Raw genomic sequence first — 26904 nt, 5'->3', positions numbered from 1 at the left:
CCTCAGCCTCCCAAGTGGCTGGGACCACAGGCGCCCGCCACAACGCCTGGCCATTTTTTAGTTGCAGCCATCATTGTTGTTTGGCGGGTCCGGGCTGGGGATTCGAACCCGCCACCTTAGGTGTATGTGGCTGGCGCCTTAGCCGCTTGAGCCACAGGCGCCGAGCCAATTTCCTGTTTTTGATATTGTACAATAGTCATATAAGATGTCACCATTGAGAGAAACTGGATGAGAGGGTACACAGGACTTCCCTAGACATCTTTTAAACTTCCTCTAAGTCTATGATTATTTAGAAACAAAAAATCTTAAAAAGTAATTAAAAAATTTCAAAATGTCCATCTTCACTAAATATTAAAGAAATGCCATTTTAAATACAAGATATTTTTGTTGATCAAATTACAATGTATTTTTTTTTGGTTGGGGGGATGTGTAGGAGTAATAATGCTAATGGGTATTCAATAAGAAGTACTTTCATATACTATTGACAGTGGGGATATGAATGAGTAGAACCTTTCTGGAAAGCATTTTGTCAGCATATATCAATATTACAAACACTTATACAAGCAGACACTGCCAATATCTCCATGTTGTTAATAATTTCTTTTAGTTCGTTAATCTTCTTTGTTCCAGGAACTGAGCCGTACATTAGAAATACACCATGTAGGAGTAAACATTATTTCTGTCCTCAAGAAGTTCAGTTTAGTGATAAACATATTAAAGGTATTAAAGGTGGTGTTCTTTATAACAGCAAAGTATGCAAGTTTCCACAGGAGCATGCAGGTAGCTGTTTTCTATTTGTCTGTGTCTTAGATAAATGCCAGGGTTTTGATTCAGTTTAGGCTGGTGTCAAATAATAAGTAGTTAATAAATGATTCTTTACTTACCCCTGCTATATAACCTTGAAGAAGCTATTAGCTCCCTGAACTTCAGTGTTTTCTTCTGTAAAATGAGGGCCCCAGTACCTACCAATGCCTTGAGGGTCATAAGAATTGATAGTGGAGGCTGGGCTCCCATAGTTCAGTGGTTAAGGTGCTGGCCACATACACTGGGGCTGGTGGGTTCAAACCTGGCCCAGGCCTGCTAAACAACAAGATGAATCAGAGATCCTATTTAGAAGCTATTACAGGATATATGTATTTCTGTAGTTAACATTGTATTGTCTGGTAGGAACAGCTGTGGGAGGCAGGTACTATTACTATCTCCTATGTTCCACAAATGAAAATTGAATCTTGTCCAGGCACATAGCTGGTAACAGAGGCAGGATTCCAAATGCCAAACTCATTCCAGATCCACCCTCTGAAAAACCATGCTATATATTATGGAAGATCTGAGAGGAAGAGATTGCTTCTAGCAGCAAAAAAGATTTGTGGATGAAAAGATTTGAGCTTGGAGAGAGCTGTGCCGGGTCAGGCTCAAAACAAGTTCTGACAACCAAATGATTAAGGGTAAGAACAGGGAGCCAGTGGTCTGGGGAAGGCACAAAATCTGCGACAGGGGTTGAGAATGAAAGGCTAGGGGACTAGAAATGGTCTTTGACAGATAGTTGTCAAAATAACAACAGCAAAAACACCCTTTAATCATAATGAGTTACCAATATTTCAAAAATATAGAGAATTCACATAAATTTGGGTTTCCAGCAGCTCTGGAGAATCAGAATATGTGGTAACCATGGGCCCACATTCACACATGGTAACAACTGGTGAATCTGGCACAGGCTGCTTGACTGTAAAAACTCTCCTTTTCCCATGTGACCTGCTTCCCTCATTTATAGGGCCTGCACAGACCCTACAGGTGCTTGCATACAAGAGCCTGGGTCTAGAAAGTGAGGCAAGGATAGGTGGAAAGGAATAACTTATGGATCAAAGTAGATTACATCTGGGAGTCCACAAGAAAAGGTTATTTGAAAGGCTGGACCCAGCCAGCCCACTTCCTTTGGGAAGTCATTTCCTAAGGCAAAGGCAATATACCTTTTCCAGTCAGAGATCTCTGCCTGAGGGGCAAGAAGGAAGTGAATTAGGAGAGTGGCAAACTTGACCTGGGGCTCAATGGAGAGATATAAATGCAAAGGAAACAAAGAGTTTGGAAAACAGGGAGTAGAAAAGTGAATATGCCCATTCTGTGGCTGACCCAAGATTCTGTCTCCAAGAGATTTCTCTGGCTTGTTAAGTGTTCATGGTTGCCCGAAAAAAGTTAGAAAAAAAGGAAAGCAAACTGAACCCCACCCTTTTAAATGCCTCTACTTGTATTTTCTCACAGACAGGCAGAATGGTCCCTTTACACACTATGTGAGTATTGAAGGGGGGGGTCCCATTCAGTTCCAGGAGCCATAGGAAAAATATTTCCTTAAATTAAAGAAACTTTGGGCAGTTTACTAACTTGTGTGAACCTTGGTTTCTTTGTCTTTAAAAGGTTGAAGAGTTTCAAATTTTCAGAGAGTAAGGATTAAGTGGGCAAATGGAGGGATATCAAATGCATGGCTCAAAGTAGAAAGCAATGAACGACTAATGTGATGACCAGGGACAGGGCTAAGAATTCTGTGTAAGTGCTATATTAATCTGTTTTCTGTCGCTATAACAAGATACCATAGACTGAGTAATTTATAAAGAAAAAAAGGTTTTATTCTAAGTGAAGTGTCTGAAAAATAGAAAAACAAACATCACATGTACTCACTATGAAATTGGAATTAACCAATGAGCAGATGAAAGTAAAACTCAACAGATGCACAAATGGAAGTAAAACTCATCAGAAATTAAGCAGGTGGGAAGGCAGAGGAAGGGACAGGTGAAATCATACCTAATAGGTACAATACACACTAGCTGGGTGACGGGCACATATAACCCTGACTCAAGTAGTATAAAAACAATCCATGTAACCAAAAAAATTGTACTCCTGTAATATTCTGAAATAAAAAAACAAAAATGAAGTTTATTTGGCTCACAATTCTGGAGGCTGGGAAGTTCAAGGTCAGGCAGTCACTTCTGGTGAGGACCTAGTGTGGCATCACAGCATGCCAGGAAAGCAGAAGCAGAAGCAAAGCAGGCTCATGCACAAGTGGCCACGCATGATGGGCAGCTTCACTTTACAACAGCTCAGGCTCTCGAGAAGTAATCCAGTCCCTCAAATTAGAACTCACTTTCCCGAGAATTAGCTTAATTCCATCAGAGTGGCATTAATTCTTCTTAACTACCTAGTCACTTCTTAAAGACCCCCGCCTCAACTATTGCTGGTATATATAAAGGCTACAGATTTGTGAGTATTGATTTTGTATCCTGAGACACTGCTGTATTCCTTGATTACTTCTGGGAGTTTTGTAGTTGAGTCCCTGGGGTTTTCTAGATATACAATCATATCATCTGTGAAGAGTGACAGTTTGATCTCCTCTGATCCTATTTGGATACCCTTGGTTGCCTTCTCTTGCCTGATTGCGATGGCTAAGTCTTCCATTACAATGTTAAAAAGCAGTGGAGACAATGGGCAACCTTGCCTGGTTCCTGATCTGAGTGGAAATGATTTCGGTTTTACTCCATTCAATACAATATTAGCTGTGGGTTTACTGTAGATGGCCTCTATCAGTTTAAAAAATGTACCTTCTATACCTATTTTCTTAAGTCTTCTGATCAAGAAAGGATGTTGGATATTATCAAAAGCTTTTTCTGCATCAATTGAGACAACCATATGGTCTTTGTTTTTTATTTTGTTTATGTGATGTATTATATTTATAGATTTACATATATTGAACCATCCTTGGGACACTGGGATGAAACCACCTTTGTACCAGATTGTTCATTGCAGCTCAATTTGTAATTGCCAAATCATGGAAGAAGCCCAAGTGCTATCAACACATGAATGGATTAATAAATTATGGTATATGTATACCATGGAATACTATGCAGCATTAAAAAAGATGGAGATTTTACCTCTTTTATGTTTACATGGATGGAGCTGGAAAATATTCTTCTTAGTAAAGTATCTCAGGAATGTAAAAATAATATCCAATGTACTCAGTACTACTATGAAACCAATTAATAATCACTCATACTTTCATATGAAAGATGAATCACAACTATAGCCCAGGATGAAGGCAGGAAGGGGAGATGGATGGGAAAGAAGGTGGGTGGTTCGATAGAGGGATGGTTAATGGTGGGACCACACCTATGGAGCATATTGCAAGGGTATAAGTCAAATCTATCAAATATAGAACACAAATGTCTTAACACTGTGATTAAGTAAATGAGGTGAAAGCTATGTTGATTAGTAGGATGAAAGCACTCCAATTTGTACAAATAATCAACACATTGAATCCCACAAAGGCATAAATGTATTCATGATCTATATATATATGACTTAATAATAATAAAAAAAGGACCCCCACCTCCACACACTACCAATAGTCAAATTTCCAACACATAACTTCTTCTCACTTGATAGCAGATGTTGTCCCTGAATTGTTGTAGTACCCACATGTGCTAGATATTATCTTCCTGGTTGGACAAAAAAATGAGGAAACTGAAATTGAGAGAAGTTTAATAACTAAGGTTGCACAATCAGTAAGGGTGGAGTAGAAGGACTTACTAAAAAATGGTAAAACCATTCAGCATTAAGGCCAAGAAAAAGTGTGATGATATCCAGCTGACATTCTAACAATAGTCACACAGAATTATCAGCTAGAAATTAAAAAGATTCAATCCTATATCTCACTAAAAACTTGGAGTCATTAGCTGTGTGTCCCTGGATAGGTGGCCTAACCTCTCTGAAACTCAATTATCTATAATTTCTTTTAGATTATTGAGAAGATGAAGTGAAGTCATCATTTAAAATACTTTGAGTACCTTAGAATACTAGCAGACTGCCTAGCTTATAGCAATCAGTTAACAGATATTAAGTTTAATGAATAGACTCTTAACTGAGCCCCCACTCTGGACCTGTTTCCATGCTAATTACTCAGAATACAAAGGGGAATGAACATGGTCCCTGCTCTGGTGAACCTCAGAGAGGACAGCCATACGAGAAGTGAGATTTTAATACAATGAGGAAATTGTTATACACGTCATGGAAGAATAACCGTGTGACTTAAGAGTAAGGAAGAAACAGATATGGTGAAAAAAGGAGGAAGAGGGGAAGGCTCCAACTGTGGAGTGATGTGGACCTCAGAAGAAGAGTGGATTTTTATAGTAGAGATGGTGGGAAAGGCATTGCAGGCAGAAAGAACAGTTTGTGCAAAGGTAAAGAAGGCAAAAAGTCTTCAAAGGGTCTGGGGCAGCAGTTCTCAACCTGTGGGTCTCGACCCCTTTGTAACAATGAAAATACATCACGGCATTAGGAAGGTTGAGAACCACTGGTCTAGGGGGTCAGGGAATAGTGGATAGTTCAAATGTGACTAGTGAAGAAGTTGTAGAAGTTGTGTAATAGAAAACAGGCTGGATTCAGACTGGGAAAAGCTTTGTGTCTCTTGTTAAGAAGTGTGAACCCATGGTGTACATGGAATACTATGCAGCCATAAAGAAAGATGGAGACTTTACCTCCTTCATGTTTATGTGGATGGAGCTGGAAAATACTCTTCTTAGCCAAGTATCTCAAGAATGGAAGAAAAAGTATCCACTGTACTCAACCCTATTATGAAACTAATTTTTAGCTATCATAGGAAAGCTATAACCAAATTTTAGCCTAAGAATATGGGGAAAGGGGAGAGGAAGGGGAGGGGGGAGGATGGGTAGAGGGAGGGTGATTGCTGGGATCACGCCTATGATTTATCCTATAAGGGTACATGTGAATCTTTCTAAATGTGGAATATAAATGTCTTAACACAACAACTATGAGAATGACATAAAGGCTATGTTGGGCAATTGCATGAAAGTATTTCATATTGTATATGGAAACAACACACTGTACCCCATGAAAGTATCAATGTACACAACTATGATTTAATAAAAAATATAATAAATTTTAAAAAAAGAAGAAGTGTGAGCCCTAGCTTGTGAGTCATCAGGAGAAGATCTTTAAAGTGAGAAAGTTTTGTAATCAGATTGTTTTTTGATGAAAGATAATGAAGGGAGCCAGCTGGGGGGCTGTTGCAATCAGTGGTCCATAAGAGAGGTGATGAAGACTCTGAAACTGGCCAGCGGTGAGTTGAAAGTGGGTAATAAAGAAGAAAGGGGAGCGCCTGGTGACATAAACACAATGTGTGAAATCCAGTGTATGAAAATCTCCTGGTGCCTTCTTCCTTACCACAGTCATCCCAAGGGACCAAAACAACAACACAGAAAACCTCTTGTAAAAATAGTCTCTTTTGTTTGCATGCAAATAGGCTATGCACAGTGAAAATGCAACTCAAATGCAATATTTTGTTCCTATCCATGAAATGCAAAGATGAATTGGTCTATAAATGCTGCCCTTCTTAAAAATTCCAACTCCTCATCTTAAAATTGCAGCCAAGCTGTGTAAGGCTTATTTAAGATTCCTTGCAAACTTAAATAAGATTTGAGTAAAGCTGAAATAAAGGCACTTTTCAGAAGAGGCCATCTCTCTCTCACATTGCTGTAAAGTAGTAAGAATGACATCTTGTTTTCCTGGAAAATTTCTCCCAAGTATCAACATCTCTATGTCGGGGTGGATCTTTAGAATCTTCCAGATAAAGACATGTGAGGGGAGTAGTAGAGAGTAGTCTGTGGTTCTGTGCCACCAACTTGTAAACAGCACATCCAGGTTGACAAATGCACATTTTAAAGATTCACAGAAGTTCCATGTGTACTGCTTTTGGTCACAAAGATGCCACAGGGAAGTGAGTCTTTGAGTGTGCAATGCCATCCTTGCTGTGAAATGGAAGCTATAAAAACTCCGGTGTTTTGGGTTTTTTTCTTAACAGGTTTAATCATTTTCACTGTGTCCCATATGCCCCAATATATCTTATTTTACTTTGTAGTACACATTTTATTTACATTCTAAAATAAATACTTTGCATAAAAAGGTGCTTTCACATGTCTTCATGCTTCCCTAAATTTAAAATAGGCTGCCATTTCTTAAAATGTGTTAGTTTTGTTATGCATTATACCCCCTCCTCTGCACCTATAGAGAAAAAAAATGGACTTAACTCTTTGAGCAACTTTTACATTTAGGACATTAACCCATTTTAGTTCTTCTGAGGTAATGAAATGATAAATGTCAGATTCTTTGTGAAAGAAATGATAACTTCTCAGAATATATAAGTTCATACATTTAAGCAAATGGGCCGGTTTAAATTCAGAATCACAGTCTTTTGAATATTGGCTTAATGTTCCCAGGTGACACTAAAGATTGAAAGGATAAAGGTTTGGAATCAGATAGTATTGAGTTCTGAAAAGTGACATCACTGATGTTGGCAGGTTATTGGTAACCGATTTTTGATTGTGCTATTTTATGTATTTCTTTCATCTTGGAAAGATTTTATATAATTATGTTATTTGTTAAATAATAGACCTTCTTTTGTGTAAACTATCAGAGGAAATCCTGAGACTATACAATAGCTTTGTAAATCCTATTGAATAGCTAGAATATAGCTATTACTAACTGGAAGGGAAGTTAATCATTATAGAATGATTACAATGGAAGGGAAATTAAATCATTTAGTCCACCTTCCCTCAGTAGAGACTCCCGCCCTGCCCATTTAAAATATAATGTGTTAAGAAATGAGTATAATTGTGATGGACATGTTAGTTCAATGTAAGCATTTCACATTACATATCAAAGCAGTACCCTGAACCCCATAAATGCATCAATGTACAAAGTTATGATTTAATAAAAAATAATTAATGTAAGAAAATAAAATATAATGTGGAGGAGAACCAATAACTCTTGGAGAAACTATTCCTGAAATGGAGGGCCTGGCGGAAATTTGTCTTGGTTGTGAACTCTACAACCTAGTTTGAATCTACCTCATGCTGTTAAGATCGCTTGGTGACTTTGACCTTATTCCGTTGGAGTAGGTCTCCTCAACTACAGGCTCCAGGGGGGCAGAGAACACTCTTCTTTAGTTCACCTTGTATCTCAGAACTAGCCCAGAGCCTGCATTCATTCTGGGCTGAAAAAGCATTTGCTGAAGAAATGAAGGCAAATTGAAAAGTATAATGAAATTCTGAATGGCGCAATTCCATCTGTGGATTTTAAGGTATTATTGGAAAATGGGAAATATTACTGAGATTCCAAGGTGGGTAAAGAACAAGAGTAAAACATAAAAATGTGTGTCTTTATGTGTCACTAGCTTCTATACACTGATTACTAGTTCCCACGCAACTCTGGTACCATCCCTGAAGCCTTGCCCAGCCCCTTCTGTGAGCTGTCTGGATCTACAGCAGGAAGGCAAGGTGGGGGTGCCCTGGATGTGGTCTTGCTGCTAGATCCTAGCCTCTAGTGTGGATGGGCTAAGTTGTAGTTCTTGGTTACTCACACTGGTAGCTTTGCTTCCCTGACCTGCAGTCCAGTTCCCCACTGGCCTTGTTCCTTACACTTCCCAGAAGCTCCTGATTCTGGCCATGCCCCAGCATACCCTACCCCACTTGGCCATGTCTCCACCGGACTACAGACCTAGCTCAGACCCAGAGGATGAGGGTGTTGGCTCCCCACCTACACTGGTTGCTGACACTAATCAGCTCTACCCAGGCCCATCTTCCCCATCGCCTAGCCTACTAAAGCAAGTACACTTCCGAAGGCCACACCCATCCCTGGTACAACAGTACTTTTTCGAAAATGCTTATCTTTTGAACTATTTTCCCTTAACCTACATTTTAATATAAGCAAGTGAAATCTTCAATCCAAATAAATGTATTTTTCTGCTTGAAGCCGCCATGTGATTTTGAGAGAAAGTGCTGACAGTCTTTTGCATTCACTTTGATAGAATCCTGAAAACACCTTGTGGTGTCCTTTGCCTTTCTGACGTCTCGCTTGAGGACGTCTAGGCAAAATTGTGTCCCTGGGCCTTAATTTCTAGTTCAGAAATTGATTGAATATGAGTCAAGAAATGAATTTGCATCATGAGAAAGTGAATAAAAGAAGATACCCCAGGGCAGCTAAGGAGACAAAGGAAGCCAGCCAGGGTGGGAGTAGAGTGCACTATGTACTAGAGGTTGTGAGAGTGAGGGTCAATCCAGACCTCAGTGAGTCACTGGTATGATAAAACTACTGAGGCTATAAAATTTGAGCTCAAAGAAAAAGATTCAACTCCTATTGCTTGACTAGATAAATTTTCTCTTAAGTGTAGGTTAAAATTGTATCCCTCCTCAAAGAAATAAGAAACCCACTACATTTCTAAGAATGTTCCTCCAAAAACATAGAACTGAAAGCTTTTTTTTTTTTTTTAATTGATCTGGGCCTCAGAAAACAGTGGGGCTTTTCCTTTAATTTACTTAAGGAAGTAACAGAAAAATCTACGCTTCTGCATGAGAAAGACGCAGAAAATGCCACAAGAGAGGGTAGAAATATTAATGCAAAACTAAAGATTTTGTGCAACATTTTGTGCATAGTATTTGATTCCAAATGTGCATCATGGGGAAGTGGAACCTTTGGACTGTGAAATTGATGCTAATTTTCTTTCCCACTAGTCTAGAAGCTCTCTAAAATGTCACATCATTAATTTAGTTACTTTACCAGGAATCAGACATGTGATTGGTGTGCTTTTTTTTAATTAATAGACATTAATTTTAGAACAGTTTTAGGTTTATAAAACATTGAGCAGATAGTACAGAGAATTCCCATCTACCTCCATCTAGCCCACAACCCCCCCATTATTACCTCCTTGTGTTAGTATAGTGTATTTCTTACAATTAATAAGCCAATATAGATACATTATTATTAACTAAAGTCTATAATTTACACCGTTTCCTTCTTTGTGTTATATAGTTCCATGGGTTCTGACGAATGTGTAATGTCATGTTTCCACCATTACAGTATCACAAAGTATCACTGCCCTACAATTTCCCTACATTCTGCCAATTCATTCCTCCCTCCTCTCCCTGAGCTCCGGCGACCACTGATCTTTCCATTGTCTCCATGGTTTTGCCTTTTCATGTCATTGGAATCACACAGCATGTAGCCTTTTTATATTGGCCTTTTTCATTAAGCAATATGCATTTAAGCTTCCCCGTGTCTTTTCATGTCCCAATAGCTCATTTCTTTTAATTATTGCATCATATTTCATTGTTTGGATGTACCACTGTTTGTGCATTTACATATTTAAAGGGAAACTTAGTTGCTTTCAGTTTGGGGCAATTAAGAGTAAAGCTGTTATAAATATTTATGTGTAAGTTTTTGTGTGGGCATAAGCTTTCAATTTCATTGGAGGAATATGCCAAGAAGCGTGATTGCTGGATCATAAGGCAAGCTTATGTTTAGTTTTATAAGAAACTACTTACCAATCATCTTCCAAAATGGTTTCACCACTTTGCCTCTCTATCAGCAATGAATGTAAGTTCCTGGTGCTCTACATCCTTGGTGATATTTGGTGTTGTCAGGATTTTGCATTTTAGCCACTCTAATAAATGTGTAGCAGGATCTCATTGTTGTTTTAATTTGCAGTTCTCTAATGGCAAATCATGCTATCTTTTCATTCGCTTATTTGCCATCTGTATACCTTCTTTGGGGAAGTACATGTTCAGATCTTTTGTACTTTTTAAAATGAGGTTTTTAAGTTTTGTATTGTTTTTTAATCTTTGAGTTTTAAGAGTTCTTCGTATACTTTGGATACCAGTCTTTTATCAGATAAATCTTTTGCAAATATTTTCTCCCAGTCTGTGGCTTATCTTTTTATTCTCCTAAGGGTTAGTGTGTTTTTAAGCTTTAAATTTTCTAAAACACAGTTTTACAGCAGTAGTAAAAAGAAAAATTCATCACAAATGTCTTATGCTCTCTCTCAGGTGATATCAAGGAATGGTGGACCACCAGGGTTTCACTAAAAGGCAAGTGTCAAGTCCTGGGAGCTGTGGCTAACAACCCTTTTATTAGCAAATGTGTCGCAGGCTAGGAAAAAAAGCCAACCCAGCCCTGAGATGTATCACTTCTAAATTAAGAAAAATTCAGGAATTGTGCTTACAGTGGAATCTCAGTCCCCCTTTCATAGGTCATATCATGCATAGGATATGAATTTCTGTCTATGGGTCCAACCAACTTTGCATAGTTCCTTCAACTCAACCAACCTAATCCCACCTCTGCACCTTCTTTCTTCAAATTGGACAAGAGATTCCATCTTGGTCATTCAGGGGTCCCCTTCCTTTTCTGCAGCCCAAATAGAACTCAAAAAATTCATCTGGTGCCTGGACCACAGGTCCCTAGTCTGTCCTGATTGCCATTGGCATGCTTACTACCTGAGCCCACAGTGGCATCTCCTTGCCCACATGCTACCATGGGGAATGAGAATATCTATGCTCATTCCTGAGCCAAGGACATGGTCTCTCTGGTATAAGCCATGACCCCCAAGATTACTGCTCATGCAGGAGCACTAATGGAGAGGTGCTTTAGTTCCCACCACTATAGGACCCACACATTCATCCCCTGCCCTCCCATCCTCTCACATCTCAAAAGCACTGTCTCCTTCTCTTCTCACCCCATAGGACACTTATATCATCTCGTCCGTGGGCTTTCACAAACGTCTAGAAGAGCCTTTGACTTTGGGTCTTTTCTGCTCCACCAACCCTTCCAACTCCCCATCGCCCACCTCCTGCACAAATCTCTATATCAAGAAAGCTCAGGAAAAAACCACAAATAAACATTTCAATAAATAATGCTGCTATAATTATTTCTGGAAACCACTTTAGTTTACGTTGGAACTAACACCACTACACCCAGAATGATCATAGACTGCCTCTTGACCACTGGCCACAAGAGGCTATTTCCATGTAGCAACAAATGCATGGCTGAAATTAAAAAATTCGGCTAAGCATTTGGATGCTAGCAGATACCCACAGGTTTCTAGCTTTGACACACAGAGTCAATCTTAACTGTGTGGTCCCCAGGGGAATATCTTTTGGGGACACATGAGGACATCAGGATGGTATCTGTCATCCCTTTCTGAGAGCCCCAGCTGCAACTGGTAGTCTCTCCTACTCTGGCTCCTCTTTCTCACAGTCCTCTTCAAGGCAGTGGAGGAAGCAGCCTCACAATTAAAGCAGCTTTTTGATGTTATCAGCAACTTCCTCCTCACAAAACACAGGAGATTGGTCATCATTTTGTCATCTTTCTTTCGGCATTTGATGCTGTTGACTGTCATCACTGTTACCTCCTTCCTGCTTTGGCCCTGATGACACGTGTGGGATCAGAGTGATTTTGATTGGCTGAACGCAGGCCCAGCACACAAACACGATGGAGTGAGGGGGTTGCAATCTGACTTGATATGTGAAAAAAAAATTATGGTCTGCAACCACCTGCAGCTGTTGAAAGGCCAGTTTGATCATTGAGTCATTAATGAAAGTCACTGCCTGTTCTGTTCTGCCACCCGTCTCTGCTAGGAGGTATGTTGACTAATTCAGGGAGAAGGGGGTTGGTAGGAGGGCCACCAAGCTGATTAGGATCCTGGAGACAAAATCACATGAGAAGCAGTTGAGAACTCTAAGAGTTTATGAGGGAAATTTATAATATCTGCATTCAGCTTTTTGAAGGGGTTTATGGAAAATGGTTAAAGAATATATTCTGGTAGTTCTAGAAAACAGCACAGAGACCACTAGATGGGGAGTAATGGGTAGCAGTCTGAGATTATTATAAAAAAAAGACATTTTTCTTAGAAGTCTTCCATCAGGTAATGAGTTTCCCAGCATGACAAGTAAGAAAGCAAAAGCTAGATGTGCCTCTATCAAGACATTGAAAGGGTCCTTGCTTGAGTGAAAGACTGAAGTGATGACTTCTGAGGTCCCTTATAGCCTGGCAATTCTAGCTAAGCCATAGAGTAAGAGAATTCCATGACTCCCCATATCATCCTTATTTCTGCTATCTGTTCACCACCCATCTCCCTTCTCTTCCTTTAACCTACTCCTGGGTTACAGCACTGCGGGAGGCAGCTCCAAGCAGGAACTGGGACAAGTAGATGAGAGAAGGGGTAGAAAGGGGAAAACAATGAAACAAACTTAGGAAAAAAATACTACTGTACACCAGGACCTGGGCTATCTTATTTAATCATCATGACAAGAAGATATTTAGTATTTTTTTTTTTGTAAGCCATAAATTCTTTTATTACAATTTTACCTCTGATTTATTATACTTGGTAAATTTGCCTGTTTGTTTCACACTTTCTTAAAGTCAGGCATATACATCATTGCTTGTGAGAACTGGTTTTGAGAAATTGGAATGCTTTTTGCTGCCGCATGTAAGATATTTAGTATTACTTCTGGAAAACAAAGTTCAGAGAGGTTAAGTAATTGCCCCAAGAATACATAAGTATTAAGTACTAGAAATAGGGTTTCAACACAGATCTCTGTGATTCGAAAGCCCCATATGATGCATTACTTTCATTCATCTTTTATTTATGGTTAATAATGCTGCTTTCTAAAATTTTTAGCATTGAAATGAAGATTCCTCTTAAAATAAATTTACTTAAAGTAAATTAAGAGAAAAATACCATGTAAATGATAGTATAGATTATACATGGAAATGAAGTGGTACCAGTAGCCAGAATGACAGAAGTTTGGGAAAGATTGTTCCCAATATTTTGCTAGCTGGACTTTGAATTTAGCCAATCTTATATTTTGATTGCTGAGCACAGGAAAAGAAGGAAACTTTAAAATTAACTAGATTATGTATTAATTCTCCTGTGCTCTGATAGGTAATTTCCTGTGTTACATTAATAAAACCAAGGACCTTTTTGAACAAATTGCAAGCAAAAATTGCAACTGTGAAATCCAGAGGAAAACCCCAGGTGAGACCTATCTGCCCAAAGGATGAGGTTTCCAGGGTCTGAACATAAAATGGCTGAAGTTCCCTGATGATCTGTGAGTCAGGGTCCCGACCTGTGGGTTTGAGAGGCTCTGGATGGAAGGCAAAGGGGTTTACAGACCTCCTTCAGTGACAGAAGGAAAATTTTTGTGGGAAGGTCAAAGTGAGAATTGGTTGAAGTCTAAAAAGAAAATAGAAGAGTAATAATGAGGACTGAAGAGCTGCGCCCTGGGCGCTGTGCCAGGTGATTCACAGGCAAGGGCTCCTTTGTTTTTTCACACAATACAATAATGCAACCAGGAAATCACAAGCCACATTTTGGAGGCAAGAAGACTGAAACTTGCAAATGTTCAGCAACTTGCCCAGGGCCCAGTGGTCAAGCCAGGACTGGATCTCAGACCACCGGTTCCACACCCAGGCTCCCTCACCCGTACCAGGTGCCTTTGTTTAGCTGAGCCTCCTCAACTAGCCACCAACAACTTTCACTTTGTCACGTTTCCTTTCTCCTGCCTTGAGGACTTAGCCCTTCTCGAGAGGGGAGCGGGGGCGTGCTCAGCAAGGGCGGCCTTTCTCCTTCTGAGTTCAGTGCTATAGACCTCAGAGGCACGTGATGTACCCCACGCTGAGCAGAGGGCTTTGGGGTGTACGATCGGGTCAGAAACAGGAGTGTGCACCTGAGGTGTGACTTAATGCCTCTGAAGCTTGCCCCTGCTAATGCCCTAGGTTCAGAGAAATCTCCTGGGTACTCACACACCTTTCCTGCTTCTGCTTGTGACTTGTCCCCAAATTCAAGAGTACCACTCACTTCCAGGCACAGTGGGCCAATGTAACAGCAACATTCTAGATCAGTGGTTCTTGACCTTCCTAATGCCGTGACCCTTTAATACAGTTCCTCATGTTGTGGTGACCCCCAACCATAAAATTATTTTTGTTGCTACTTCATAATTGTAATTTTGCTACTGTTATGAAGCGTAATGTAAACATCTGGTATGCAGGAGACCCCCAAAGGGGTTGCGGCTCACAGGTTTGAGAACCGTTGTTCTAGATCCATACAACTAGGAGTGGATTAGAATAATCTGAAAATGGGGGTTGTGTATGTTAATTTCCTTCTAGCAGGATCTGTGGAGAGATACTTAATGAATGGTTTGAAGGGAGGGCAAGAGCAAAGCACCTAGTCTCTCTGCTCTCTCTGGTTGGGGACTGTCTTCTGCAACCCTGTGGAGCTCTGTAGAGCCTCAGGGCCTGCCACCTGGCTGCCTGGTAAAATCCTTTGCAGGACTGAGCACAGTCTCTACCTATGGGCTACAAAGGCTGTGCCCCCACATCTCTGGCAGTCCATACGAGAAGGTGTCTTTGTCATGTTTGTAGATGAGGCTGTATTGGGGGGTTTCCTCAGGGCTTTACACTCCCTCTCCCAGGGCGCATTTGTAGTCATTCTCATCAGTGGAAATGCCCACCTGCCAGCAGAAGTTATCTGGAAGCAAGCAAGAACACTGTCCCTGTTGGTGGTGTTGTTTCTGTTTAGTCAGTTCCCCTTTCTGTATCTGAGCCACAGCCCTCAGTCTCTCTACGGCGTGTTGGAGGCAGGGGGAGTGTAGGAAAGCTCCCTTGGCTTTGTTCTTAGCACCTTGCTCCTGTGTGCCTCAGGAATGCTGTTGTGTGTATGCGTCTGGTCTCCGGGAGCTGCAGCAGGTGGGCGTCTGTGACAGGTATGTTCTCTCGGATCCCTGAGGAGTGGAGGGGAATGCAGCTATATCTGGGACAGAGGTGGTGTTGTGCTGATGGCTGGCAAGGGAACGGGTGCAGAGAACATGCTTAAAACCTTTGACCACTGGGCTGGATTCCCAGAGTGGCTACCTGGAAGGTGAGACATTACAAAAATGTGTCTCTCCTGCCAGATCCTTTCACTGTTTTCATGAGCTAAGAGACAGGACAGGCAGGATATAGAAGGTGCCACTTACCAGATAACTTGCAGACACTCTTGACCTTGATGCTGGGGGCTCCAAGCCTCTCTCCTCTAGAAGAAGCTGTCCAAGGATGCCTCCCGGCTCTGCCTGAGCCCCTCGTGAAAGTGAGAAACCCTGGGGTGGGGTGAGGGGGGAATGCAAAGCTTCTCTGCTTTCCTGCTTGGCCTTTCCCTTCTCTGGTCCAGAAACTCTTCCTCATCATTTATTCCTATCCAAGTGCCTCATCCCAATGTTAGACCCTCTTGGCACCACAGACTAAGAGCTCATTTGAAAAGAAACATCCTTAGGTCAAAAAAGAGACCAGGCAGTGTTTGACATATTTCACATGCTGTGAACACATTTGCATTTGCAAATTGGCTTAAAATACTGCCTCCATTAATAGTAATTTAAGGTTCTGGAGACACAGATGAAAATCATTTTTGGCCAAGGGAACTTCCCTCTCCTCTCAGTCATAATAACTAAGGAGATGGCCTGTTCATCAGGCATAAAACCTCAATCTTGGGACTAAGGCTCTGGACTAAAGTGTGGCTATTTATGTGCTCAGATTTGCAGGTCTATATTCTGTCTGCTGTTTGCTACTACAGATACCATTAATGCTATTTATGTGAACTAGCCCCTGTGTAATAGAAGCTTTTATGAATCTCTATGTGTGTATTCCAAATACACTTATATACATATTTATTAAGTACTTGCTATGTTTCAGCAGGGAACATAAAAGTTGTAAAGTGAAGTTTCTAGCCTAGTGGGAAAATCATATTAGTGACATAAGCATATTAAACATGACTATGTAGCAACAGTGCTTCGAAGGTACAGAAATGGTTCTGTGTGACTATGCCAAATGATTCATTGCATTTGATATTTTTGTTACTCTGTTATCCCTGGATTTCATATGTCCCTTCATGGGTAGAGACGAGGATTGGATTTTATAAAGTTCAAGCTAAGGGAGGAGGGAGAAAACATGATAGCTGAGAAGCCTAGCTAAGCCAGATTCTTTAGGAGAGAAATCAAGGATCAAACACCATCTTTCAAAAATCACAGAGAGGTGGGAGTTGATGTTAGGAGTCTCTGGGCCAAGGGATTAAAGCTGTAAGGAATTAGAACTAGAGTAAAAGTATGTCTGAAACAAGCAATGAGGGTGGTGGGGAGATTCCCGGGCAGTTTTCCACAGTCCAAGTGAGTGCTGACAATCCGCCTTCCCCAGCCAGGCCAGGTCAGAATATTTCTGTAGCCTCTGAAGGGGAGTTGCTTCTGAACAGCACATTGGAGGACACTCAGGCTGGGGTTGGGAAATGGTACCATTGTGAATGTGTGTAGAAGAAGAAATGTGTGACCTCAGCACTTTCCATCTCCCGGTCAAGCCCCTGAGACCTCAAAACTAGGAAGTGTCCTATTCCCTGTCCACCCTGCCCCATTCATGGATGGGATTCCTTTCTAAGCTCCATTTCCTACTTTGATAAATTAACTTGAACTTAACTCCTACTGGATAAAAACAAAAAGAATTTCACCCTTCCAGTTAGCATTTGCATTTTAACAGGGGCTTTCAAAAAATGCCTTTACCCAAGGAATGAGTAATGAGGAAATTCCAAGCATCATGGTATAGCTGGTACCCGGAATGGGGAGCGGGCCCTTCCCTCAAATTGTGCCATGGAAACACTGGCTTTTTACCTTCGACCATGACTGTGGTTCGGAGAAAACAAGAAAGGGGTTCCCTGAGGGGCCTGAGACAGGCACGGATACTTTTTAATGAGTTCTGTGGCCTCGTTCCTGGCAGTCAAAGCCCTTCACTGATGGGCACAGACTAGGAGAGGTGCCTGGAAAACTTGATGCGATGCTTAACTTTAGTCGCTTTTTTTTTTGGCAAAAAGAAAAAAATATGGTTTCCAAAAATCATACTTTGAGAAAAGAGCGCTGCTTGACTCAGAAGGTCCAATTCCAGATATAACAGAACTGGACATGTGTCTTACACTTGCCCCTGGAGAACTGGAGGTTATCACCACGCTGTGCTCCTTCCTCCAGGCCAATGAGGGGAATCCACTCTTCATTTCAATCCTTCCGTCACCTACAGCAGTGGAGAGGGACGAAAGCCTCTTCTGCTCCCTGTGATCTGCATAGATGTTTCTTCTCTGTGCCTGTGTGTCCTTGATGCGACTCTCCTCATACCTGTGTGGAACCTTGTGCTCCCAATTGGGTGAGGGAAAGAACATCTGATGAAAGGTCAGAAAATTATCCACAAAAGGGGGCTCAGCAAGATTTTGTCCAAGGAGAGATTGGAAGCTGAGACAGGCATGTGATATGGCCTGAGCTGGAAGAAGACATGACTGGTGGGGAAGCTAGGGCTCAGGATGGGTCATCTCCTGTTCCCACCAGGCACCAGAAAGTGTCCATGTCTCCATCACACCATGGCTCAAACTCATCTCTTCCTTGCCATGCCTGCTGCTCTGTGCTAGAGCTCTGCAAGCCTTTCTTCTTGCTCACTCTGATCCCACCCCTTTCCCTGGGCCACTGATGGGCTTATTTTCTTTACATTTTTGTTACATCATTTTTCAGCTTCCAAACTCCCAATTTTCTATTAAATCAAATACAAAGTCCTTATTCAACTTTCCAGGGCCTAATAAACAATCCTGCTCTGCTTACAGAAATTAATTTCCCATTATTTGTCCAAAGTCAACTATTCTTCCAATCCAGTATACTTTTCTAATTGTCCTATACAAAGATCATGGTCAGGCTTGGAGCCCATAGCACAGTGGTTACAGTGGCAGCCACATACACCGAGGATGGCAGGTTAAACCTAGCCAGGGCCAACTGAAATATAATGACAACTATAACCAAAAAATTGCCAGGCATTGTGGTGGGCACCTGTAGTCCCAGCTACTTGGGAGGCTGAGGCAAGAGAATCACTTAAGCTCAAGAGTTTGAGGTTGTTGTGAGCTGTGACGCCACAGCACTCTACCCAGGGCAACATAGTGAGACTCTGTCTCAAAAAAAAAAAAGAGATCACGGCCAATACCCTATTTCCACATGGCCTTTAAAACTATTATATTTGATCATGTCTCAGAAAGTTGCCAAAGAATAATATACCAATAAAAAGCATAGAATATAGGGTTATATCTGATTTCTTTATGTGGGTACATGTTTTTATCAAAAATATGGCCAAAATATTTATCCAGTTAAACTCAATCAGTGTTTAAAAGTGGTTCTTCGGGAGGCAGCAGCTATTTAAGACCCATTAAGCCTCAGCTACGGGGTTGTACATTATCCGAAATCCATTTCATGGACTGTCTTGGAAAGAATCATTGGAAGCTAGCAAAGCCTTTCAAAGGGCAGAGGCAGATGGCCACCTCACTGAGTTCTAGGAAATTAACAATTGTTAATATTAAAGGAAAACAGTGGTTCTCACAGGAAGACTGTTAAACATGCAGTGACATAGGCTAATCACTCTGTTAAGTGGGAGTATCAGAATGAGTAGTAGTTTGAATCAATACTGGGTGGAACCTCCTTTGCCCTAACAGAAATTGACTCGGGCAAGCATGAACATGCCTGGCCCCCTTTGTTCTGCTACCGGGGTACAGCTCTGAGATGAAGTCTGGCCCACTTGTCAAGGCTGTGTGCACCCATTACCACCTTTACTTCACCCTTCTAAGCCATAGGAGTGCCTACTATTCTCCAAGTCTTCTGAAGCTCTGGGTCACTGGTAGTCAGCTCAGCAAGCCCTCCTCAGGTAGGGCTCCATACTGTACACTATTTTAAAAATGAGAGGAAGAGAGAGAGATGGCAACAAACAGGTGTCCTTCTTTATTTTTCTCCTTTCTGGGAATATGATGACAATATTGGAGGTGAATGTAAGAGTTGTAGAATTCACCCACCCACCCAGTTTAAGAATTTCTCCCAGATAAAATGTCTCTTCAGTGTCATTATCTGACTTTTGCTTAAGCAGTACTAGTGGCATGGAGCTTGTAACCTCCCAAGAAGTATGGTCCTTGGTTGTGTCTCTATTAAAAGTGGAACTCTGGCTCCCTATAACTTCCTGTTATTGGAACGACTTGCCCTTCAACAACAGTGTATGTGTCCTCCCACAGGACGGCTCTTAAATGCCTGCAGACAGCAGCGTGCACTTGCAACCTTCTCTTCCTCGGGTTCATCATCCCTATTCTTCGTTGTTCCTCATTTGATGTAATTTCACACTCACTAGTGAACTATGCTGCCCTTTCTCTTGATAGACTCTAATTTGCCAATGTCATTCAAGTATAACTGACCTCACTGAACATGATACCACAAGTGATTTGGTCTGATTAGCACAGAGTTCAGGAAATAAATTCTGTGCTAGGATGGAATCACGTTTTGGGTAGCCAGGCCACGCTAACATTTATGTGATTTTTATACATATTTACTATGGATAAGCTAGCTATGGCTCTAGGGCCCACTTATTTCACTTACACAGTTGTTATTTTAAAATAACAAAGAAGTACAGATCTTTGCACTTACCCTCATGAGATTCGCCACATTAATATTAGTCTCTCTTTTCAGCTTTAAGAATGTTAATTCAGCTGACTGACTTTTGAGCATCTGTTTGACAGATGTATGATTTCTATTGCTTTCATGCACTGTTTTACTGAATACATGAAAGCAACAAAGTAAAAACCAGAGTCCTGTAGCGCCCATTGTGGTATCAGGTTGATAAACAGGAACTATTTTGACACTCAGTTGTTGAGTCAATGAATGTATCAGTATTTTGTCCTCCTTCCCTGTATTTTACCTATTGCCATACCCTGTTCTTTTTAATCCTAATTATTTCTAGATCTATCCACTTCTCTCCACTTCTCCTGCTACCACCCTAGGCCAAATGACCATCTTCCTTCACTCAAACAACTACAGTAGCCAGCCGAGTGGTCCTCCTGCACCTGTTCTGGCTTTCCTACTGTGTGCTGCATCAATGTGAGTCATCTTCTCAAGATGCTAAACTGATTGCTTTGTTCCTCCGTGTCAGTGGTTCACACTGTTGTTGTGATAAAACCAAAAGCCCTTCCTGACCCATCAAACAAGTGTGGTCTGGCCTCTGCTGACCTCATTAGCTCTGCCTTTCCCCTCTCTCTGCATTTTAGCCACAATGATCTTCTCATATGTTGTCTCATACACCCTCCTGCCTCAGTGCCCTTTGTGTCTACTATTCCCTTTCCCTGGAAGTCTTCCTTCCAGCTCTTCACCAACTTAGCACCTGTTCAGTCTGTTTTGTTTACCTATTGGTGCATTACAAACTGCCCCCAAACTTAGCGGCTAAAAACAATGAACATTGTATTCTCTCCCACAATGTTGTGAGTCTTGGCTGATTCTTCTGTTCCTTATGACATCATATAGGGTTACTTGATAGCACTAAATTGACGGATGGGCTGGTCTATAGATGCACTGTGTAACTTAGTAGCCACTGGCCACTTGTAATGTGGCTAGTCCTAATTGAGAAGTGCTGTAAGTACACACAATATTTTTGAAGATTTGGTACAAAAGTGGAATTTAAAAATCCATTAATAACTTTTATATTAATTACATGTTGAGATGAGAATATTTTAGATATCTTAAATAAAAATATTAAAATTAGTGTCACATTTCTTTTTAATGTGACTACCAGAAATGTTCCAAATTACATATGTGGCTTGCGACTGTGCCTTGAATTCTATTCCTATTGGATGGTGCTGACCTAGAGCAGGTGACAAGCAGCTTTTTCTATGGAAAGCTAGATAGAAAGTGTTTTCAGCTTTACAGCTCAGATGGTCCCTGTCACAGCTAAAATTTTGTCATTGTAGTGTGAAAGCAGCAATAGATAATAATTTAAGAAGCGGATATGGCTATGTTCTGATAAAACTATTTCTAAAGGCTGGACACAGTGGCTCATGCCTGTAATTCTAACACTATGAGAGGCCACGGGGGGGGTGGACTGCTTGAGATCAGGAGTTCAAGACCAGCCTGAGCAAGAGTGAGATCCCATCTCTACTAAAAATAGAAAAACTAGCTGGGCATAATGGCACATGCCTATAGTCTCAGCTACTTGGGAAGCTAAGGCAAGAGGATTGCTCATGCCCAAGAGTTTGAGGTGGTTGTGAGCTACGATGATGCCACAAAAAAGTTATTTCTAATAGGTGGGAGCAGATTTGGTCTGCAGGCTGTAGTTTGCTAGCCCCTGATCTAGAAGATCTTAGGTTTTATTCATATGTCTGGTGGCATGGCAGAGATGGCTGGAAGGTGAGGCGCAGCTGGAATTGTTGACTCCAATGCCTGGCATGGTGGTCTCAAGGTAGTGGACATCTTATATGACGACCCAGAACCCTAGAAAATTGTTCCAATTTTCCAAAAAGACAAGCAGAAGTTGCAGGGTTTTATGACCTAGCTTCAGAAGTCCCAGAACATCTTTTTTCCTTCATTCTATTGTTGGGACAAGTCACTAAGCCCAGCCTGAATTCAAGGAGGGGAGATTAGATTCCACCTTCTCGTGGGAGGAGGAACAGCAAAGAATATGTGTCGATCTTTACTCTGCTACATCATTCTGCAAATCTCAGTTTAGTATAGTCCTATTATAAGCTCTCAAAGTTCTATGAACCTCTCCTTTATAGCATTTAGTTATAATTTTCATTTATTTATATGATTATTGGATCACTGCCTTGTTCTTCTAAACTATAAGAAACCACATAAAGAGGAAATGTTTCTGGTTTTGCTTATCATCCTACTCCCAGCACTAAGCACAAAATCTGATCACTAAATATTTGGTGAATGAACAAATGAAGGCGTGAAAGGTTAATAACTGTACTAGTATTGATCCTACATTTGTACGTGTTGCTGTCAAGTATATCATGAGACGCTGTCAAAAACTTTGTTAAATTCAGATGCATTTGATCACTAGTAACCTTATTTCACAGTTCAGAAACTGTAAGAAAGGAAACAAGCCTACCCTATTCCTCTCGGTTCCTCAAAGGTAGTCACAGCCCCTCTAAACATCCAGCTTTAGGTGCTGGTGCTCTGAGGAGTAATTCAGTTCGGCATGTCACACTGAGAGGCAGCCAGGACCCAGGCAGCTGGCTCCCCCGAGCTCCCTTCCTCTCACCCAACTGAGGGGCCATTCCAGCAGGTATGAACTTGCAGAAGGCAATGGGCTGGGCCCTGAGGGCTGCTAGGCTGAGGCAGCCGCAGTCCTTCCTCCATGGATATTGTGGTGTCTCCTGCTTTTCTTGGCACAAGGACTCTTGCATGCATCAGGCAGAACTGAGCACTACCACCCTCCTTACCGGCCCTGGAGTGTGAAGTGCAATTATTTGTGGACACTATTTTTCTTTTTAGGGACTAAGGCCTACACATCTGTATATTCTCCCCCTCCCACCTCTAGAACACGTCAGACACTAAGTAACGCAGTAAATATTTGCCTGAGAGACCATCTTGATGAATAAGCTTCTGAGACACCAATAAATTTACCACCATTTTCCCCCTCGATTGCCACTAACAGTCCAGAAAAAGTTGTGACATCGAAAATCGTTTTCTTTGTTGCCACCCAACCCCGACTTGGAGCCCTTCTCTCACTTCTTGTTTCATCACAGCTACACTCCTCCATCCTTCTCCACTTCTGAACCCCCGTCCCACAGCCTCCCCATTCTGCCTTTTGCCTAGAACTAGATCCCATATTCTCCTTAATACCTAAAATGCAAACATATCCTTCCTTTGGCCCCCTTTTTTCTGCCTAAAGAGTCATAGTTCCCTAGAGTTCTTCTGGGTGTTGCTTAGATGGAACACAGTAGGGTGTGCCTGAAGCTAAGCCCAGGCCAGGAAACTCTTTACCTGTCCAGGGTCAGAGCAGAGAAGAGCTCTCTCTGCCTGGCACATAGTGGGTGCTCAAGCACTATTTGTGGAACCAATAGCAGCTCAGGACAGAAACTCCCCTGATGCAAAGGGGCACTTTAGGACCCTCCTCCATCCCAGTCTGTTTCCCTGAGTGTCCTTCCTGATGCCGGAGTTGTCACAGTGCCTGGCCCTGGGACTGTGCTGCTCCCCTGCTGCCCTAAGAGTGGGCAGCCTCGGAGTCCCTTCTGCCCACTCCCACAGCTTTTTTTTTTTTTTTGAGACAAAGTCTCACTAAGTCGCCCTCAGTAGAGTGCTGTGGTGTCACAACTCACAGCAACTTCAAACTCTTGGGCTTAAGTGATTCTTTTGCCTCAGCCTCCAGAATAGATGGGACTGCAGGCACCCGCCACAACACCCAGCTATTTTTTTTGTTGTTGTAGTTGTCATTGTTGTTTAGCAGGCTCCAGCCAAGTTCGAACCTGCCAGCCCCGGTGTATGTGGCCAGTGCTCTAACCACTGAGTTATGGGCACCGAGCCACCGACAGCATTTTTAAAGGAGGAGCTGCACCCACATGAAACCAGAGCATGGTTTAAATCTCAAGTCTATCATTTACTTGGTGGGGGCTGGGTGGCCCAGGAAAAGTACCTCAACTTTTCTGAGACTCCATTTCTTCGTCTGTGATACTCCTCACCTTGCTGTGAGGAGTGGCAGCATATTAATCATTGGCCCAGCTCTTCCTTCTGTTTGGGGGGGCCAGCATGCAAAGCGAGTGAAAGTGAGGTATGGCAGGTGCTCTGCTTTGGCTACTGCAGTGAACCTCCAGTTATGTGGAAGCTCCTCTTTTTAGGTTTCTGACCAGTTCACTCCCCCTCAGAAATCTCCTCTCAGAGAATCCCCCTGTGAATTCTTAGGTTCTTTCCTCACCCATTCCCCTTTTTGTTCTCTCCCTCCAAAAGCAAGAGTTTGCACTTGGCAGGCCCTCTGGAGAAAGATATGACCTGTAATTGTGTGGGCTCATTCCTGAGGGAGCAGTGACATTTCTGCTCTTCACAGCCAACAACAGCAGAGAAACTGACTTCGTACCCCAGCCCACCCCACCCACCTCCCCGGGATGGCTGGAGTTGAAACAACGGGGCATTTATACTTGAGAGAAATAATCACGTCAACCTCGAGTATTTTAGCTTTATGTTCTAATAGAGTTACTGAAAAACTAAATGTCCAAAGCATTTCCTAGGATGGTGTGTGGTCTCCAAATTAATGTTAGTGACGTTTACAGGAAGGATTGTCACTGCTAGGCCAGGCCAGGATTCTGAAGAGGAACGTGACTGTCGTCCCCACATCCTTGAAAGTCTTTGGCAGAAGAGTTTTAGGCTGATTGTGGGTAGCTTCAGAGGACAAAATGGTAACAATGAGGGGAAGTTAAAGGGAGGCAGCTGCTATGAGGGGAAGAGAGAGTTTCAAATAGAGAAGTCAAAAATGGCTCTGACTTCCTCATCAGGGTCTCTTCCCACTGTGTGAGTGACACGGACTGTTTGTCCACGATTCCTTAGGGCCACACTGATTTCATGTAATTATTTGAATTAAAGGCAATTTATGAAATTTATAGCAAAATATAATTTGATGTTAGGTCTCTGTTTATCATGTCATTCTCCCCCCTCCAAATATCTTTGGTTAGGTCAAGGAAACTTATTTTGGTTTGCACACAAAGAGTGGTTTCTATATTAAGTGGGAGTTCAGACCCAAAGGGCCCCCCAGTCCTCAGCGTCTGTGATAAATAGGCTGCTGCTGGCGATTCAACATGAGAAAGTGCAGGGGGATCAAAGACAGACCTCTGTTCCCAGCTTTTCCCTTGAGTGGTGTCAGCTTTGGCTCAACAGATGAGGCCCAAACTCTGAAATCCGTTAAAATCACTGGAAGGGAGGGAGAGAGAAATCAGGAACCAGCCATTTAGTTCAAACATTGAACACCTACTGTATATTTCAGCAGCTGAATATACAGTAGAACCTCTGCAGGTTGACCACCACAGGAACTATAACAAACCGGTCAACATACAGACGGTGGTCAGCATAAGGAACTAGGCCTACTGTACTGTTACATACATGTGGTGCATGTTCAGTCTATGAAAATTGACCAACTTAAACAGATGGTCAATGTAGGAAGGTGGTCCACCATGGATGTTCTACTGTATTTGCAACTAGTCACAAAATACTGATTTTTCATATATAAAAGGGTAACTACAAATCAATAAGAAAAATAAGAAGGAAAAGACCCAAATTAAAAGTGGGCATAAAGAATTAAAAAAAAAAAAGAATTTGGTAGCTAAAAAAAGGTACAAATATTTCATGGAACAGGGAATATCACCTCTTATATATCTAAAAGATTCTCATCCTCAAAATAAGAGAAATTCATTTTAAAATTTCAGTGCCAGTGTACACTCAGTAGGATGGCTACTGTTAAACAAAACAGAAAATAAGTGTTGGTAAGGATGTGGAAAAATTGGAACCCCAGTAGGAACGTAAAATGGAAAAGCTGCTATAGAAAACATTATAGCAGTTCCTCAAAAACCTAAAAATAGAATTACCACATGACCCAGCAATTCCAGTTCTCAGTATATACTCAAAAGAAGTGAAAGCAGGGTCTTGCTGAGGTATCTTCACACCCATGTTCATAGCAGCATTATTCCCAATAGCCAAAAGATGAAAGCAACTCAAGTGGACATCAGCAAATGAACGGATAAACAAAATGTGGTGTATACATACGGTAGGATCTCATTCAGTCTTAAAATGGAAGGAAATTCTGGCACAGGCTACAGTGTGGATGAACCTTGAATACATAATGCAACACGCAGTCAGTCAGTCACAAAAAGGCAAATACTGTATGATTCCACTTACACATCTAGTAGTCACATTCATGAAGACAGAAGGTGTTGTGGTTGCTGGGGTTTAGAGGAGGAAAGAAGGAGGAGTTACTGTTTAATGGATGCAGAGCTTCAGCTTGGCAAGATGAAAACAGAGATGGATGGGGGGGAGATGGCTGCACAACAATGTGAATGTATTTAATACCACTGGGCAGTTAAAAATGCTAGACAGCAGCCTAGAAAAACTAGCCAGATGAGGTGGCAAGCACCTGTAGTCCCGGCTACTCAGGAGGCTGAGGCAAGAAGATCGCTTGAGCCCAAGAGTTTGAAGTTGCTGTGAGCTATGATAATGCCACGGCACTCTACCAAGGAGGACAGAG

At 41.7% G+C, this 26904-nt stretch overlaps 1 protein-coding gene across 2 annotated transcripts in view; it reads left to right on the top strand.

Annotated features, from left to right (window-relative positions):
- CD86 (CD86 molecule) overlaps positions 1-26904 on the top strand; it is a 63578-nt gene that overhangs the window by 7139 nt on the left and 29535 nt on the right. Inside the window, exon 1 of one of the 2 annotated variants that reach the window (XM_023516331.1) lies at positions 15480-15593. The exons of the other annotated variant lie outside the window; for it this stretch is intronic. The gene's annotated coding sequence lies outside the window, so the exon portion shown is untranslated. Of the gene's footprint in view, positions 1-15479; positions 15594-26904 lie in introns of those variants that run through there. 2 annotated transcript variants of the gene reach the window in all.

Source organism: Otolemur garnettii, unplaced genomic scaffold (genome assembly GCF_000181295.1).
Source record: "Otolemur garnettii isolate 467f Iridium unplaced genomic scaffold, OtoGar3 scaffold00089, whole genome shotgun sequence".
NCBI classification, from domain to species: domain Eukaryota; kingdom Metazoa; phylum Chordata; class Mammalia; order Primates; family Galagidae; genus Otolemur; species Otolemur garnettii.
Note: the sequence above shows the minus strand (reverse complement) of the source record. Positions and strands in the feature narration are given on the sequence as shown.